General features: G+C 43.4%; 1 non-coding gene across 1 annotated transcript; it reads left to right on the forward strand.

Moving 5' to 3' along the window:
• The first annotated feature begins 290 nt into the window (after positions 1-290).
• On the forward strand, positions 291-362 carry TRNAV-CAC. The gene has a single exon. It is a non-coding gene; the product is annotated as a tRNA-Val (tRNA).
• The last annotated feature ends 15101 nt before the right edge of the window (positions 363-15463 follow it).

Here is a 15463-nt window from a genome sequence, read left to right on the forward strand (position 1 = left end):
GAGTGAAGCAGGGAAATCTGGAGTCTGAGGCAGATGTCCAGACAAGAGAGAATGATGCTTAGAAGGGACAGGAGGATAGCGGGAGAAATGGTGAGAAGTGGTTGCATGTATCCTGCAGGTAGAGCTGACCAGACTTGCTATTGGACTGAACTCCAGTTTCACCAATGTATTCAACCCCCAGGATTTGGTACCTGTGCCAGAGCCGACAGTGATAAATAAGATTTGGTCACAGCTCTCAATGAGCTCTCAATTAATAGCAATGAGTCAGACTGGTTTAAAAAAAAATCTGTGGAGGTATAACTCAGTGGTAGAATGTGTGCCTCACATGCATGAGGTCCTGGGTTCAAGCCCCAGTATTTCCATTAAAAATAAATAAATAAACCTAATGACTTCCTCCCCACCAAAAAAAAAAATTTTTTTTTAAAAAGAATGAAGAAAAATATAAGACATAATGCCTTTAGGTTACTATTTCTAGGACATAAAAATAAGCAAGTTCCCATTAAAATATAATTTAAACATGACTAAAGAAGACATAGAAAATATAAATAGAATAATAGCATTTTAAAAATTAGGTCAATATTTATTTATACATACAGAACCAAGCAAGCCAAGGCTGTTTAAAAAGTAAATTTTCTCAAATTGTAAGAAATAAAAAATTTTAATCTCATACAAACTATTCCAAAGAATTTTAAAAAGCAGCAAGCTCTCCAATTCATCTTATGAGACTAGAACAACCTTATCTTGAAACAGGTGAAGAATATATGACAAAGAAAAAAACATAGCCAACTCACCCGAGCATGGGTATAAAAATAGTTCTTAAAAAGAGAAGTTCTTAAAAAGAGAATATTAACCCCCTCCATCACACCACAAAAAAATGTTAATTCAAAATGGATCATTACCTATAAAACTTAAAGTTATGAAGCTTCTAGAAGGTAAAAAGAGGAAACCCTTACAACCTTGACGTAGGTAAAAAAAAATTTAGATAGAACACATAAGACACAAGTCATAGAAAAATGATAATTCAGACTTCAAAATTAAATGGTTTGGGTTTTTTAAAGACATCATTTTTTAAAAATGAAAAAGCAAGCCACAGACTAGGAGAAAATATTCCAAAATCATATATCAGGTAAAGGGCTTGTAGCCAGAATATACTTAACACCATAACTCATTAATAACAAAACAACCATTTGACACAACATTGTAAAATGATTATAACTCAATAAAGAAAAGTTAAAAAAAAAGAAAAAGAAAAAGAAAACCACCCAGTTTTAAAAACAGGGTAAAATTTGAACATAACACTTCAGAAAAAAAGAGGTACAGATAGCTGAGAAGCACATGAAAAGTTGGAAATCATCATTAGTCATCACGGAAATGCAGATTAAAATCATAATGAGCTATCCTGACACCTAGATTGGAATGGCTGAAATTTCAAAGATAATCACATCAAGTAAAGGCCAGAATGTAGGGCAACTGGAACTCCCATAGATTGTTGATAAAATATAAAATAGTATGTCCAGTTTAGAAAACAGCCTGGCAGTTTCTTTTTTTTTTTTAATTAGACATTCACCTACCATGTGATCCAGCCATTCTACTCTTAGGTGTTCACCTAAGACAAATGAAAACACATGCCCATACAAAGATTTGTGTACATGAATCTTCATAACAACTTAGTTTTAGTAATAGCCAAACACTGCAAAGAACCTGAGTGTCATCCGCAAGTAAATGGATGAACAAACTGTGATGTATCTATAAACGGAATGCCACTCAGCAATAAAAAGGAATGAAAGGTGGGTTTAACTATAGGCACCTATCACTGAAAGTCATGAATTAATGCGAACAATTAACAAAAATTGTGATCATCAGTTAATGCAAAAAAGGACCTTCTAAAATTCAAAATCCATTCAGGCATTAAAAATAAAGTGGCAAAACTAGGAAGGAGAAAGACACTGCCTTAATCTGATAAATAGTATCTTCAAACAAAAACCTACAGCAAACAGAATAGTTAATGATGAAAAGTCAGAAGTGTTTCCTTTCAAGTCAGAAACAAGCCAAGGCTGTCCAACCACTACTTCTATTCAACATTGAACCAGAGGGCAGACAATGCAGCGAGGAGTAACATGTGTAACATTGGAAAGGAAAAAACTGTTATCATTCATAGGCAATGGCACTGTAAACACAGAAAATCTGGATTATTCTATGGGAAAACTATGAAAACAAATAAAAAGAATAAGAAGCTTGCTAGCTATAAGATGGGTTTCTTTTAAAGTTGTTTCCAATACATCAGTAAACAATTAGAAAAAATTTTAAGGAAACTGGTGGTTCAAAAACTCGATCGTTTCCCGGGTGAAATCTGAAATTGACTCCCATACATGGAAGGCAAGGAGAGATGGAAGGAAGAGATGGCCCACTCCACACTGGCAGGTGGCAGGTTTAAGAACCAAAGGAGCTTACTTGTGAGGGCAGCCTCTGGTGGCTGCAAGACTGAGCAGATCCCCACCACCAGCTACCAGAACCCTAAAATTATATATAGCGGTCTTCATTGGGTTCAGTCACATATACTACCCAGATGGTCTCAACACCTTACTCTCTCTCAAGGCTACATCCTTGAACCAGCTCCTAGTGTGGGAATGGTGGCCAGAACATAAGGACAGGAGAAGGGGGGAGGAGCTTCCAACTGCCCAGGTCCAGCTTGTGGGTCAACCAGCAGTCACACCCTCTTCATGACCTCCTCCCTCCTTCTACAGAAATACGTTGTTGCAAAAAACAAAATGGAGAATGAGAGTGTAGTCAGGAGGTAAGTATAGAAAACCTTATAGTTCATCCATAAAAGTCAGACTTTTTCCTGAGGGCAAGATCTTGGGGGCTCTGACAAATCTTATGCAGGGGGAACAACAGTTAGATTTGTGTCATAGGAAGTTCCCTATGGCTGCAGGACTAGGCAAGCGCAAACAAGACCACAAACCCCATCTGAACTACGCACACAGTCTTCAAACAAAAGGCAGCTACCGTCAAAGTAAGAACCAGCTCCATTCCACAGGGCAAGATTTTCCTTAATAAAAACCCAATCCTGCCTTTGGAGGCAAAAAGGAATTTATGCAAATAGGAGACCATGTAACAGTTTGTGAAATAAAGATGCGAAGGATCTAGTAAATGAAAGTTTATTAGGGGCTCACCGTGAGTGATATAGCTACTGGGAAAGTTGTTGGGAAATTATAAATTAAGGAAAAAAGATAAAAGAAGAAAAAGAAAATCTCACGGCCTCTCCGACAGCACGCTAGGCCATTATGTCCTGTTTTGAACACTGTTATCTGTGTTTTAAAAGGTGGCATTAGACATTAGCATCAAGACAGCTGAGAAGGGAGGAACATTCAGATACAAATTTTTCAATGCTCCTCCCATTGAAAGGTAAACCCTATGTCCCTTCTCCTCACCTGATTAGACTCTGTGAATTCTCTGATCAAAAGAATGTAGCTGACTCTCTTAACAGTCTCTGGGCCCAGACATTAAGGTGCTTGGCAGCCTCCACCTCTTCCATCTTGGAGCACTGAGCCACCAAATAAAATGACCATCTAACCAAAGGCCACCACGCCGTAAGGAAGCCCAAGCTAGCCCAGGGAACGCCCTTGTGGAAAGATAGAAGCCCAGCCAGTGTCAAGATACTCCAGGATCTAGCCAATCAAATCCTGGCCCAGACCAGAGCCAGGGAGACTGATGAAGGCATTCTAGACTGCCAGTCGGAGTCAAACCAGCCCCGCTCACGTGTAGACTGCAACCCCCTGAGAGATCCAAGCAGGAACCAGCCAAGTGAGTTCAGCCAACCTCCCAATTCATAAGATGGAACAGTAACAGAATCACCATTTAATGTTATACCATATGTAAGCATTAATATAATAAAAAGTGGTTTTTAGCCATTAAGCTTGTTACACAACAACGGAGAGCTAACACAGGAGGTTCCTGGCTCACGGGCTGTTTTCCTGCCACATGAGGACTGGTTAAAAGAACAGTGTGTATTTAGCCTGGAGAAGGGAACACTTCAAAAAAGGCCAATCACTGTCCTCAAGGATTTGAAACTCTGGCACGCGAGTTAAAGAAGAGCTTTATCTTCCAAAGGACAGATCTAGGACCCAGATCAGATGATACAGAGAAGGAGCCAACATCAGGTCCCCTGAAAGAAGAAGCATCCAACGATCAGTGTGGTACAAGAATGGAAAAGCATCATCATGATGTCAGAAACGATTCTCTCTAGACACGTTCAACTGCACAGACATCTTTCCAAAGAGGAAAAAAGCAAGTGGCAAACAGGCACATGAAAAGATGCTCAACATCGCTCATCATCAGGGAAATGCAAATCAAAACCAAAATGAGACATCACCTCCCAAGGGCTGTCGTCGAAAAGACCACAAATAACAAATGATGGCGAGGATGTGGAGAAAAGGGACCCCTTGAGCACTGTTGGTGGGAATGTAAATTGGTGCAGCCACCGTGGAAAACAGTGTGTATGTTTCTCAATAAACTAAAAATAGAACTATCATATGGCCCAGAAATTCCACTCCTGGGTATAAAGCCAAAAAAAAACCCCAAAACACTAACTCGAAACACATATGTGAACTCCAATGTTCATAGCAGCTTTATTTACAATGGCCAAGATATGGAAGCAACTTAAGTGTCCATCAACAGATGAATGGATAAAAAGGATGTGGTATATACATACAATGGAACAATACTCAGCCATAAAAAAGAATGAAATTTTGCCATTCACAGCAACACCGATGGACCTGGAGGGCATTAAGCTAAGTGAAATAAATCAGGCAGAGAAAGACAAATACTGTATGATAACACTTCTATGTGGAATCTAAAAAATACAACAAACTAGTGAATATAACAAAAAAGATGCAGACTCACAGATAAAGAGAACAAACTGGCGGTGACCGGTGGGGAGAGGGAAGGGGAGGGGCAACATAGGGGCAGGAGAGTAGGAGGTACGAGCTAGCAGGTACAAAATAAGCTACAAGGATAGATCGTACAACACGAATATAGCCAGTATTTTATAATAGTTATAAATGGAGCATAACCTTTAAAAAGTGTGAATCACTGTATTGTACACCTGTAACATATAATACTGTACACCAACTATACTTCACTTAAAAAAACAAGCCCAAGATAAAAACCAGAAGCCTGACCAGGTTGCTGGGCTCCTACTGTGTGCTTCAGAGAGGTGACGGCTAACTGTAGGCATCTGTCTGAACGAAAAGCAGCCTAGCTACTCTCAGTTCCTACTCTTTGGAAACACTGACTCATGAAGCCATCAAACTCCATGGCCTTGACTTTAATTCACCCTACGCTTAAACAAGACAAATTTCGTAGAAATTATACATGCATTCTATTTGTGAGATGTTCACGAAAGCAAATTGCACAAATGCTACCAGGAACCTCTTCTAGTATTTTAAGAACTTTCCGGAAACACTTTAAGTCAGGAAGAGATGTCCTTTATGAACACCTCTTTCACTCACCTTGGATAATGATGTCCCTGCTCTAATAACTCACCATAATCCAGAAAAGGCACTAGTCATCTTAGAGGATGCTCTTATTTTACACCACAAAAATAGATAAGGCGTTATCCCTGTTCCACAGATTAAGAAATGGAGGCACAGAGAGGTTAAGTAAACAGCCCAAAAGCACAGCCATTAAGCCTCAACTCTTACCCAGCTGGTCAGTTGCCTGGGCAGGTTGAAGAACCCTTGCCACAGAAAGCAGTGACTTTAACTGAGGAGTTCCCTGGAAGCCCCAGCCATACCTGTTTCTTGGTTGCCACTAATGCTCCTATTTGACTATCAAACGTGTTATTAAGCTGTTGTGTTACAAAAGCAGAAAGGAGAACAGATTGAGAATGGAGAATCTCTCTTTATGTAGAGGTGCGGTTATTTGGAGGCTCCTAGGCAGAGTTTAAGACAAAAACGCCAGCAACCTTTCCAAAGGACTAAGAAAACCATCCGTTGGACTGCCTACTGTATATATTCAAAAACCACCCCTGGATCTTTCTTCATGCCTGGGGTCACAGGGCGCATGGGGAAGGTTGGATGGTGGGATACACAGTTATTCGTGGGGGTGTTTTCTGCAGGGGCTTGGACCAAATGACCCTTTCAAGGTGACTTTGGTGTCTTTTGCATCCACAAGCGGTGTTTATATTCAATCCCAGATCCGACAAGCTTCGCTAACCACAGAAGTTGGGCTAAAAGCCAGATGCATCCCACACATCCCTGCGGTCCTCCTGCCTTCTGGCAAACTCCAGGACCAGATTGGAAAATCTGTGCCCAGTTTAGGGGCCAAGTTCGGTGTGATCCGGGGATGATTTATACGGCTTTGTTTGGAGCCCACACGATATGTGCTGCTTTGGCCAGATTTAGCTTTGGGGTTTCTGACTCACTGGAAGCAAAACGTATCAGATTGGGACAGATGGGCGCCCCATCAGGGATTAGAAGGGTCTCCTCCGAATCTTGTGGGACACTGAGACAACTGAATTTCCCACCTCTCTCCTCAAAAGTCCAGAAAACACGCCACACAGGTGGTGTCAGGGCAAAGGAGCCGAATGTCCAAGTGCTTTCCAGGATTTGCCAAAAATAAAAATAAATTGCTTTTAATTTCTGACGGGAGAAAGGCTGGATTGATTTTTATGGGCTCGCCTCTAAACAGCAATTTACATGCTGAAACTGTAAAGCTGAGGGTAAAATATCCCTTCCAGGTGATCTGAAACCCGTTGATTAATTTCAACTTGATGACCTTGCTCCCCTACAACAATAGAACTTTAATTCATCTCACTCAGGCTGCCTCGAATGGGTTTCCAACAATCGCTTAACAACCAGCAAGGAGTAGCTATTTCGGCAGACAGAATCCTTATTAATAAACACAAATTAAATGAAGCATATCCAAAGAACCTGATCCCGGTACCAAACTAAATAGAATCTCTCTGAATATAATAGTAAAACACAATCCCCATCAGAAGCATTTCAGATGCTGTAAGGCAACTCTGTTCAATAGATAGGAATGAAATGCAAGCCACCAATACGAGCCACTACATCATTTTAAAATTCACTAGGACCCACATTAAAACCTAAGAACAGGCGGGCTTAATTTTTTTAAAATATTTCTTGTTTAACACAATAGAGCTAAACAATGATCATTTCCACATGCAATCAATATAAAACGTTTAATGAGATTTTTTTTCATGTTTTTTCCACGTAAGTTTTTGAAATCTGGTATGTATTTTACACTTAACAGCATCTCAGTTTGGACTTTCCACATTTCAAATGCCTCCAGGGACTTTGGTGACGAGTAGCTACCATTAGTGGACGGTGAAGCTCAGATATCTCTCAGTAAGCAAATGTTACAGTTAGGTCAGATGCAAGTGACCAGGAGACGAATGACAGCTTTGATCTCCCAGAAATGGCAACATTGCGGAGGCAGTATAGCAGTAAGCTCTCAGGAATCTGAGAAAAGCCTGCCTAAACTTTACCCCTGCCTGCCTCAACTTCCCTGACTGTAAAAATGAGGGTAAGAGCTCTCGCGACCCCCTCCGGCTTACCGGGTAACTTCATGAGTACAAGTCCAGCGCTTGGAACTGATCTTGACCCAACATAACAATCAACACCTGGTGGCAAGGAGAGGCTGATCAGAAATATCTCGAAGGCAAGGACTCTTCCTTATTCATCACCGTTAAGTCCTAGGACCTGGCTTAGACCTGGTAACTGGTGGTCAACACACACTTTAATTTTAAGATATTAAGAGTGGTGAGACACTGTAACGCAGTGCTCAGATCCTCCTTTCAGAAATAAAAGGAATTTTACTCAGGCGGCGGGGCGTGCTGCCTGCAGACAGCCCTCAGCAACCCTCTCACTATTGGGATTGCCCCAGACAGAGAGCAATGGCTGGCTTAAGGTCAAACAGCTTTTCCAGGGTTGTTTACTGACAATATGACTATCGGCCAGGTCTCTCCTCCTGGGGAGGGCAGGGCTGAAAGTCCTCACCCTTGTGTGTGTATCCTTGGGCACGCCTTGTGCACCAACTTCACCCTCCACCTCATCCTGCTCTCTTCCCCTCTTTCCACAGGTGTGGATCCTAAAAGTACTCCCTGACTGAGAATGTTGCCTGCCATTTCAAAGAAGTGGGCAGCTGAGACTCTGCGGCCACACCCATCGGTGCCCCCTGAGGGGACTCAGGATGGGAAAGCACAGGATACTGGCCCTAGAGAGTTAAGATGCACATCAGAGGAATGATTTCAATGAGCCCGGACCTTTGCTCCTTCCTATACATAGAAAAGCACTCAATTCCTTAACTTGAGGTATCTGGTTTTCTTTAATTAACATGAATCTTTTTTTAACTTAACATTTTTGGGGGGGGAGAGGTAATTAGGTTTACTTATTTGTTCACTTTTATTTTTTTGGAGGAGGTACTGGGGATTGAACCCAGGACCTTGTGCATGCTAAGCATGAGCTCTACACTGAGCTATACCCTCCCACACCCTAGGAATCTTTTGATGTTCCAGCTACCTGGTCTTTGTTGCAAAAACTCCTATACATCCTGGCTCCTCCGCTACCTCATCGGAGCAGTCCCTCAGCGTGATCTGAGAGGCTGTCCTCCCACACGTAAGTCCTCAGAAATGTCTGCCTAATAGAATATAACTCTTAACTTTCAGATTGTGCATTTTTTTAATAGACATACACAAGCCCCAGAACCCCACTGTTGATGGTAAGAAAGAAGAACTGCCCGTGGAAAGAAGAGTTAAGAGGGTGAACACATAATATTTACCAATGGTTTTCGAACAATTCCTATTAACCAGGTCAGTGCACACCTCGCCCTTATACCACGCACGCTGCCTTAAATCTCTGGGTCTTCCCACCAGCAGGTCATTTCTTCCAAGACACACAGCCAAGCAATGACAGAAAGAACAAGAATAGCTCCAAGCACTGAGACTCTTTCAAGAGAGCCTCTTTTCTTCTCTCGGTTATCCAAGACCCACACGCTACAACCAGACGCACGCTGCAGTGAGCCCCAACCACCGGCTTCTCTCCCATCTCGGACTTTCAAATTCTTAAATTTGCCCTTTACTTAAAAAAGTCAATGATTTCACCAAGAAAGTTTGATTAGTTTCTTTTACTTTCTGTAATGAAGTGCCATCCTTTTTACACTTGAAAGGATCTTTGTAATAATGCAACATTGATCTTTTGAATACAGATGAGCTAACCTAGATAATGGGGTTTAGAATGTGAAAGACCGGAGGTAGGATGATATTTAAGGCTCCAGTGCCATCAAGAGGAATTGCAGCAAAAAACCATCTGTTTCCAGAGACAGTGTCTGGTGCCACATTAATAAATGTAGGATCATGTTCCCTCCTGCACAAAGTTTTTATTTTGTCCAATATCTTGAGAGATGTCGATATGCTGTGTCCCCGGACGTCAATCACCCAGTGCAAAAAAAAAAAAAAGAGAGAGAGAGATTAAACGCTGAGATCTGTCCTTTCCAGTCTGCAGCTTTATACCTCAAAGGTCGAGAACTGCGATTCAAATTTGACACTAGAAAGCAATTCTAGTAAAATTTAAAAACAAAAAGGAAGTTATTTATTCAAACAACACTCTTTTGTACCAGGCTTAGGTAGAGGCTAGGGATATAGGGATATACGAATGAATTAAATACAGTTCAAGCCCTTGAAGAACTGAAGAGGGGAGGTAGGAGAGGTTAGCTTTGGAAAATGAAGTATATTCTCCAGGAGGCAATATAGTAGACAGATATTTTTTTTCCACCTTCCCAGCCCTTAGAAAAATAGAGAAAAGAGAGCTGTTTTGGTGGCCCCACCCTCCAAGAGAGGCGGAGTGGAAACATCCTTCTACACAGCGTCACCCACAGGGGTCGCTCTTGCTCAGTCAAGGGCAATGTCACATCTTCTGTGTGTGGAGCAATGTTAGATCTGACATCAGGACAAAGTGAAAAGAATGATCATGAAAGACCGAGTCCAGGGATAAGTCCAGGGGGATCCATGCTACTATTCTCTCTACTTACAGTCTGTTTGAAATTATCCATATTTTAAAAACCAAGTTCAAATCTAGTTTGAGGAGCTATAGCTAACTCACAGACAAAATCAAGTGTCAAGTCTGAGACACTAACGATAAGGTACTTAGAGCCAGAGAGAGCTCAGTGTGGGTTAAATCGATCAAAGCAGCCCCTGGGACTTGGATGACAGAAGAGCTGATAGTTAGGGCTCCCCTGCTCTGCACCTGGTGGTGTGAGAAGCACTTCCCACGCACTGTCACACTCAGCCCTCACCTGGACTGTATGAGGGTGCTGCCCCTACTCTGCAGATGAGAAAATTGGGGTCCAAGGTTAAATACCTTACCCAAGGGTTTCCAGTTCTTAGGTGGTAGAACTGAAATTTGAACTCAGTTTGACCTGAGAGCCTGAAGTCTTCAAAAACTAAGTCACACCAAATACTTGACAAAGAGCGAGGATGGATCACGAGGCACGGGACCAACAAGGAATCCGGGATAGGTCCACAGGCAAAGGTATACTGGAAGACAACAGGTAGAGATGTAAGCATGCGCCATGAGTGGAGATTAGCCATGTAGAGTCAAGTATGAGGGCAGAGTATGTATGCTAGACCTTGGGAAGTCGATAAGGCCAAAGGAATTGGGATGACGGACAGGAGATCAAAGCAGGGATGCCCTTACTGGAATGCCTCATAAGACAGGGACTTGATTACCAGATACGATGGTAAGAGTACAATTCTAGATGCAGAATATGAGTTTCCAGAAGAGCAACAGCAGAGCTGATTGAAACCCTCATTATATTCTGCTTAGGAATAGAATTGGTCCCATTCTCTGGCCTTAGGCTTCTTGTACTTAGGAACATGATAACCTCAATCACCATGGTCAGACCTGTGGCCTCCAAAACATGTACGGTGACATTCTGGTCCCATGAAATATTAAAAGAGAAGAGGGTAAAAGAAAAGAAAAAAGGGAAAAGGAAAGGAAGGAAAAAAGAAGGAAAGGAGAGAGGGAAGAGGGTGAGAGGAAGGAAGGAAAGAATAGTTTTGATTTGGGTCCAAATCCTTTGAGGAACCCTGTACACGATAGCACCCTTTGGGAGAGTTACAATGCACACTACAATAAAGTTCCATTTAAATGAGCAACCATTTTCCAAATTTATTTGTCTCCTGAGCCCCACAGGGCACACCCTAGAAACGCATAGTTCAGAGAAATGCAGGGGCAGAGAACCAAACCCCACTAGCCTTCTCCGGAGAAGGAAAGGTGTTACAGGAAGTGGGGATGGCAGGAGAAAGGGGCGTGGCGAGGAGCAAAGACTAACCAGGAATCACGGTTGGAAAGAGTCAAACGTTCCACCTGAAAAAAATTAAAGTCAGATGACAAAGGAACTGGAAAGCCGGAATGGACAGAAAGTGGGAGGTTCCTGTCCTGAGGACTTAACATCAACAGCAGAGATGGAATGTGCCGGATCTAAGAGCTCAAAATCTAAATCAGGAAGGTGGAGGGGGGTGGGAGGTGGGAAGTGTTTTTATCTCAAAGGCAGTGTTTGCTGCGGAAAGTGCCAGAGCTGTGAAATCAGACATTTCCATTTGGATGTCAGCACTGTCATTTCACCCCCTATGTAACCCTGAGTTAGGTACTTCATCTCGCTCCATCCGCCTTCCAGCAGACGGGGGGAAAAAGGCTTAAAGAAGGATTGTGACTTGCCCAACATTCCACCACAAAAAGCTTCACAGCCAGGGTTCAATACCAGATATAGCTGCCTCCACAACCGTCGACCTCGGCCATGGTATTATGCCATCTCCAAGATCCTTTCCTTCCACCCCTCAAAGGGCAAGAAAGCCAGTCACTCACCCAGTCAGTCTCCATGGTTCCCCCTTGGTACCTCTGCGTCTCCATCTCCCTGGGAGTCAGCTGAGAGCATCACCTTGGCCCCATTTCCCAAACGGGAAAGGTTTTACTGGACTACCAAGTTACATAATATCTGTGCTCTTGTTTCTAAAAATTCACCAAACTCCACCTTGAGCAAATGTATTTTTATTCCAGACACTATTACTACAGTTGTTTTATTTCAAGCTAACAGATACACCCAATTCAGTTGTATCTTTGAACACGGTACCTAAGAACAGCACCTGACCGTTTTCTTTTGCGTCACCTCACTCTGAAACCTACAGGTGACGCTCAACTCTAGAGCGCACCAGTCCTAAGGGCTTTTGTTTTTTGTTTTTCGTTTTTGTTTTGTTTTGTTTTTCCTCATCTCGTTTCTCTAACTGGCCCCTGGCAGGTCTGGGTTGAGCAGCCCAAGCCGCCCCGCCGGGTCATCCCAGCTGCTCCCTGCGCCCCGCGTCGGGAGCCACAGGCCCGCGGGCGGCAGCTCTGGGGGTGGGAGAGCGGAGAAAGCCCGCCTGAGCCTCGGCTTTCACTTGTAAACAGAGGCTTTGAAAGAGCAAAGTTGTGAGTTTGTCTCCACGAAAGCAAACTTCCCCTGCTGTTTGCTTTGGGCGTTTTGCCCATGTCTCTGCAGAGCGAGCATGGATTTCCTGTCTGTTCCTCTAACTACGCGGATCTCAGCTGCCACCGTGAGGCTCCAGGACAGGCATCTGGACGCCGAGTCCGGGTCAGAAAGGGCTTGCGTCTCTCGCCCCGCCGCTCCCTTAACCCTTTCTTTCCCCAGCCCAGCCAGGCAGTGAACTGTAACGTGCTGGAGAGCCGCAGAGCTCCAGCCTGCACACCCACTGCTCCCAAGACGAAACCAAGAGCGAGCCCGGGGAGGGCTCGTGTTCCCTGATAAGGTAGTGGTTACCTGGCAGGGCTGTAGCGAAGATTAAACGAGATTATCTCCATTTAACCAAAGGGATTAAAAAAAAAAATCAAGAGTAGGATGCTCCACCCAAGGTCAATCCAAGGCCTGCACACCTTCAAAAACAGAGCTCTCCCAGGTGCGTAATTCAAGGTGCTGGCCAGACCAGGAAATGTCTCTAAGAGCTGCAGCACGGAGGTCCACATTTAGGCTCATTTTTCTGGAGACATGGGGAGCCCTCACTATATCTTTCATTTCTCTACTTTGAGACAGACATGGATACTAAATTCTCATTTTCCTTTTTATTGTAACAAAACAGTGTCAATGCGATTTCAGTCGGCACCTCCCTTAGTGTCAGGGAAGCAAAAGGGGGAGACCTGGGTGTGTAGCGGCTACTTTCAGCCACAAAGGAGGTGGAGGCTGACAACTGTCACCAGGGGACAGGGCAGGCTAGCCATTCCAAATTGTCCCATGTTTCAAGAAAAGCAAGAAACCTGGATCTTTAGCAAGAACTCTTTGTATTTACGTGTTGGCAACTAATTTAAAAAAATGTATTAAACACCATATGAGCCAATACACCCTGACAAATAAAATATGTTCATAGGACAGGTGCTAGAACTCTCCACCTTTGCAACCTCTCCACTGTCCTGCCTTAGGGAGAGTCAGCTGATTAGCTCTGAGTTAAGACCTCCTGCATGCAAAGGGGCCCAGGGGTATTAGGAACTCAGCAGGTCTAGACCTTCCTGTTAAAGAGACACCTCAGAGTTTCCATGATCACGGGGTTAAGGAAGGTCACACGGTTCCATCTTCAGAGAAAGCTGGCTGGATTCTGCCTACTTAATAGGTGTGGAGAAAGATTAAATGCAAAATTTTCCTGATACAACAGCAGGATTTAAGTCCTATCTAAGGGTGTTGAGGGTTTGGAGGAAGGATGGGCTTATGTATTATCTATGTGACATTTCCAATTAAATGCAAAATCAACAGAACATCTTCTGCCAGGGTCACAGTGGTAATGAGCACTCACCCCAACTTATTAGCACACCCATTCCTCAAAACAGCAAAAAGGAGGATAAATCAACTGCCTTTGTTACCTTTATCAACATAAACAAAGAGATAAAAATACGGTATAAATTTTTAACTGTCTTCCCCCGTTCTACCTGCAAATGTGAAATTCCCTTGTGCTTCAATAAAGGAAAAATACATCCAATGAAATCTAACAAATGTGCCATCTGTTCAGAAAGCAGAAAGCAGGCATCTTTTACACGTGACACTACTGCCCTCGTGTGGTCTAACATCATAATGCAGTTATTTTCCAAGGCTCTGGAGAGGTTCTAAAAAAATGTACTTCTTGTAAATATGTCAGTTATAACGTGGGACAACATGTGAAGAAACATTCATTTTAAAGAACACAAATATCATTTGTAATCAAACTTCTGTTCACATTAGACCCTGGATTATGAGTTCCACTCCACAATGAGCTTCCTTATGAAAAGGAGAAGAAATCGAGGAAAGTTTAAGTGTCATTGGAAAACAGCTGGAGAGCAAGGACACAGGACTCTCAGACCTAATGATAACATCAGTCACTGCCAAGCCAGTGCCCATACCTGGCTTCCCACCTCACTGCTTTCCTGTAGGGCTCTGCAAAGGGGTGGGGAAACGACTGTTTACTTCCCACTCTCATTTGTTGGCTCCAACACCATTAATTTGTACCACGACCTCTGGCTGCACCATTCAGGTCTCTGGTGGCAAGATAATCCCAGGGCTATTCCTGAGTAGGCATCCTCCGAGAGGGTGGCAGGAATTCAGTGCCCCAACAGGCAGTAGAAAGGAAAGCTTCTCCAGCGTGGAGAACTGGGCAGAATGCAGACACCATCATACCTAAAACTAAATAAATAATACTTCTCTTTTCTTCTCTCCTCCACCGACTGTAGGGTGACTCAGTTATTCAATGAAGAAACATTTTAAATGGAATATCTATTAACATAAAACTATGTGGCAGACGCCCTCAGGATAGAAACCCCTCTGAGCCAGCTTTCTTACCTGTAAAATGGGGGTAATGACTTCTGTTTAATCCTTACCGTTGCCCTATGAAGTGAAGGGCACCAATGTCTCTCCAAGACTGGGCAAAGCCTGTAGGCTTCTATCATAACATTCTAGTTTGACTTGAGGTGCAAGTGTTAGATTTAAACTTCATGAATGTGATTGGATGATAACCTGAAAGCTGAGTAGATTTCTTGAGTTCATGACCCAGAATTGCTGGCTTCTCCCAGCAAGGGTTGAAACCAGGTCAATTAGCTGCAAAAAGGAGAAGCCCCCAGGTTCCTCCCCTGGGCAGCCCAGCAGAGCCGCTGGGCCCGTGCTGCTGCAGTCAGTGTTGGGGTTGCCCGCTGAGTGGCCCGGCCAGGTGGTCCTAACCAGCTGGACCCAGAGCAGAGTATGTCTGAGGGCTGCAGGCTGCGGTGACAAATGCCCCACCCCAGCTCCCAACACTGGCCCAGACCCTGCTGTAACGGAGCAGGAGGGCAGGTGAGCAGGGGCAAAGATAGCTGGTCTTTGTTTATTCTTAGCGGGCATGTCTGCTGCTCTGGGTGAGTGCCTGCTCAGTTAGAGGGGAAAAGTTTGCTGTATGTGG

The sequence above is a fragment of the Camelus ferus genome, chromosome 22 (genome assembly GCF_009834535.1).
Source record: "Camelus ferus isolate YT-003-E chromosome 22, BCGSAC_Cfer_1.0, whole genome shotgun sequence".
Taxonomy (NCBI): Eukaryota; Metazoa; Chordata; class Mammalia; order Artiodactyla; family Camelidae; genus Camelus; species Camelus ferus.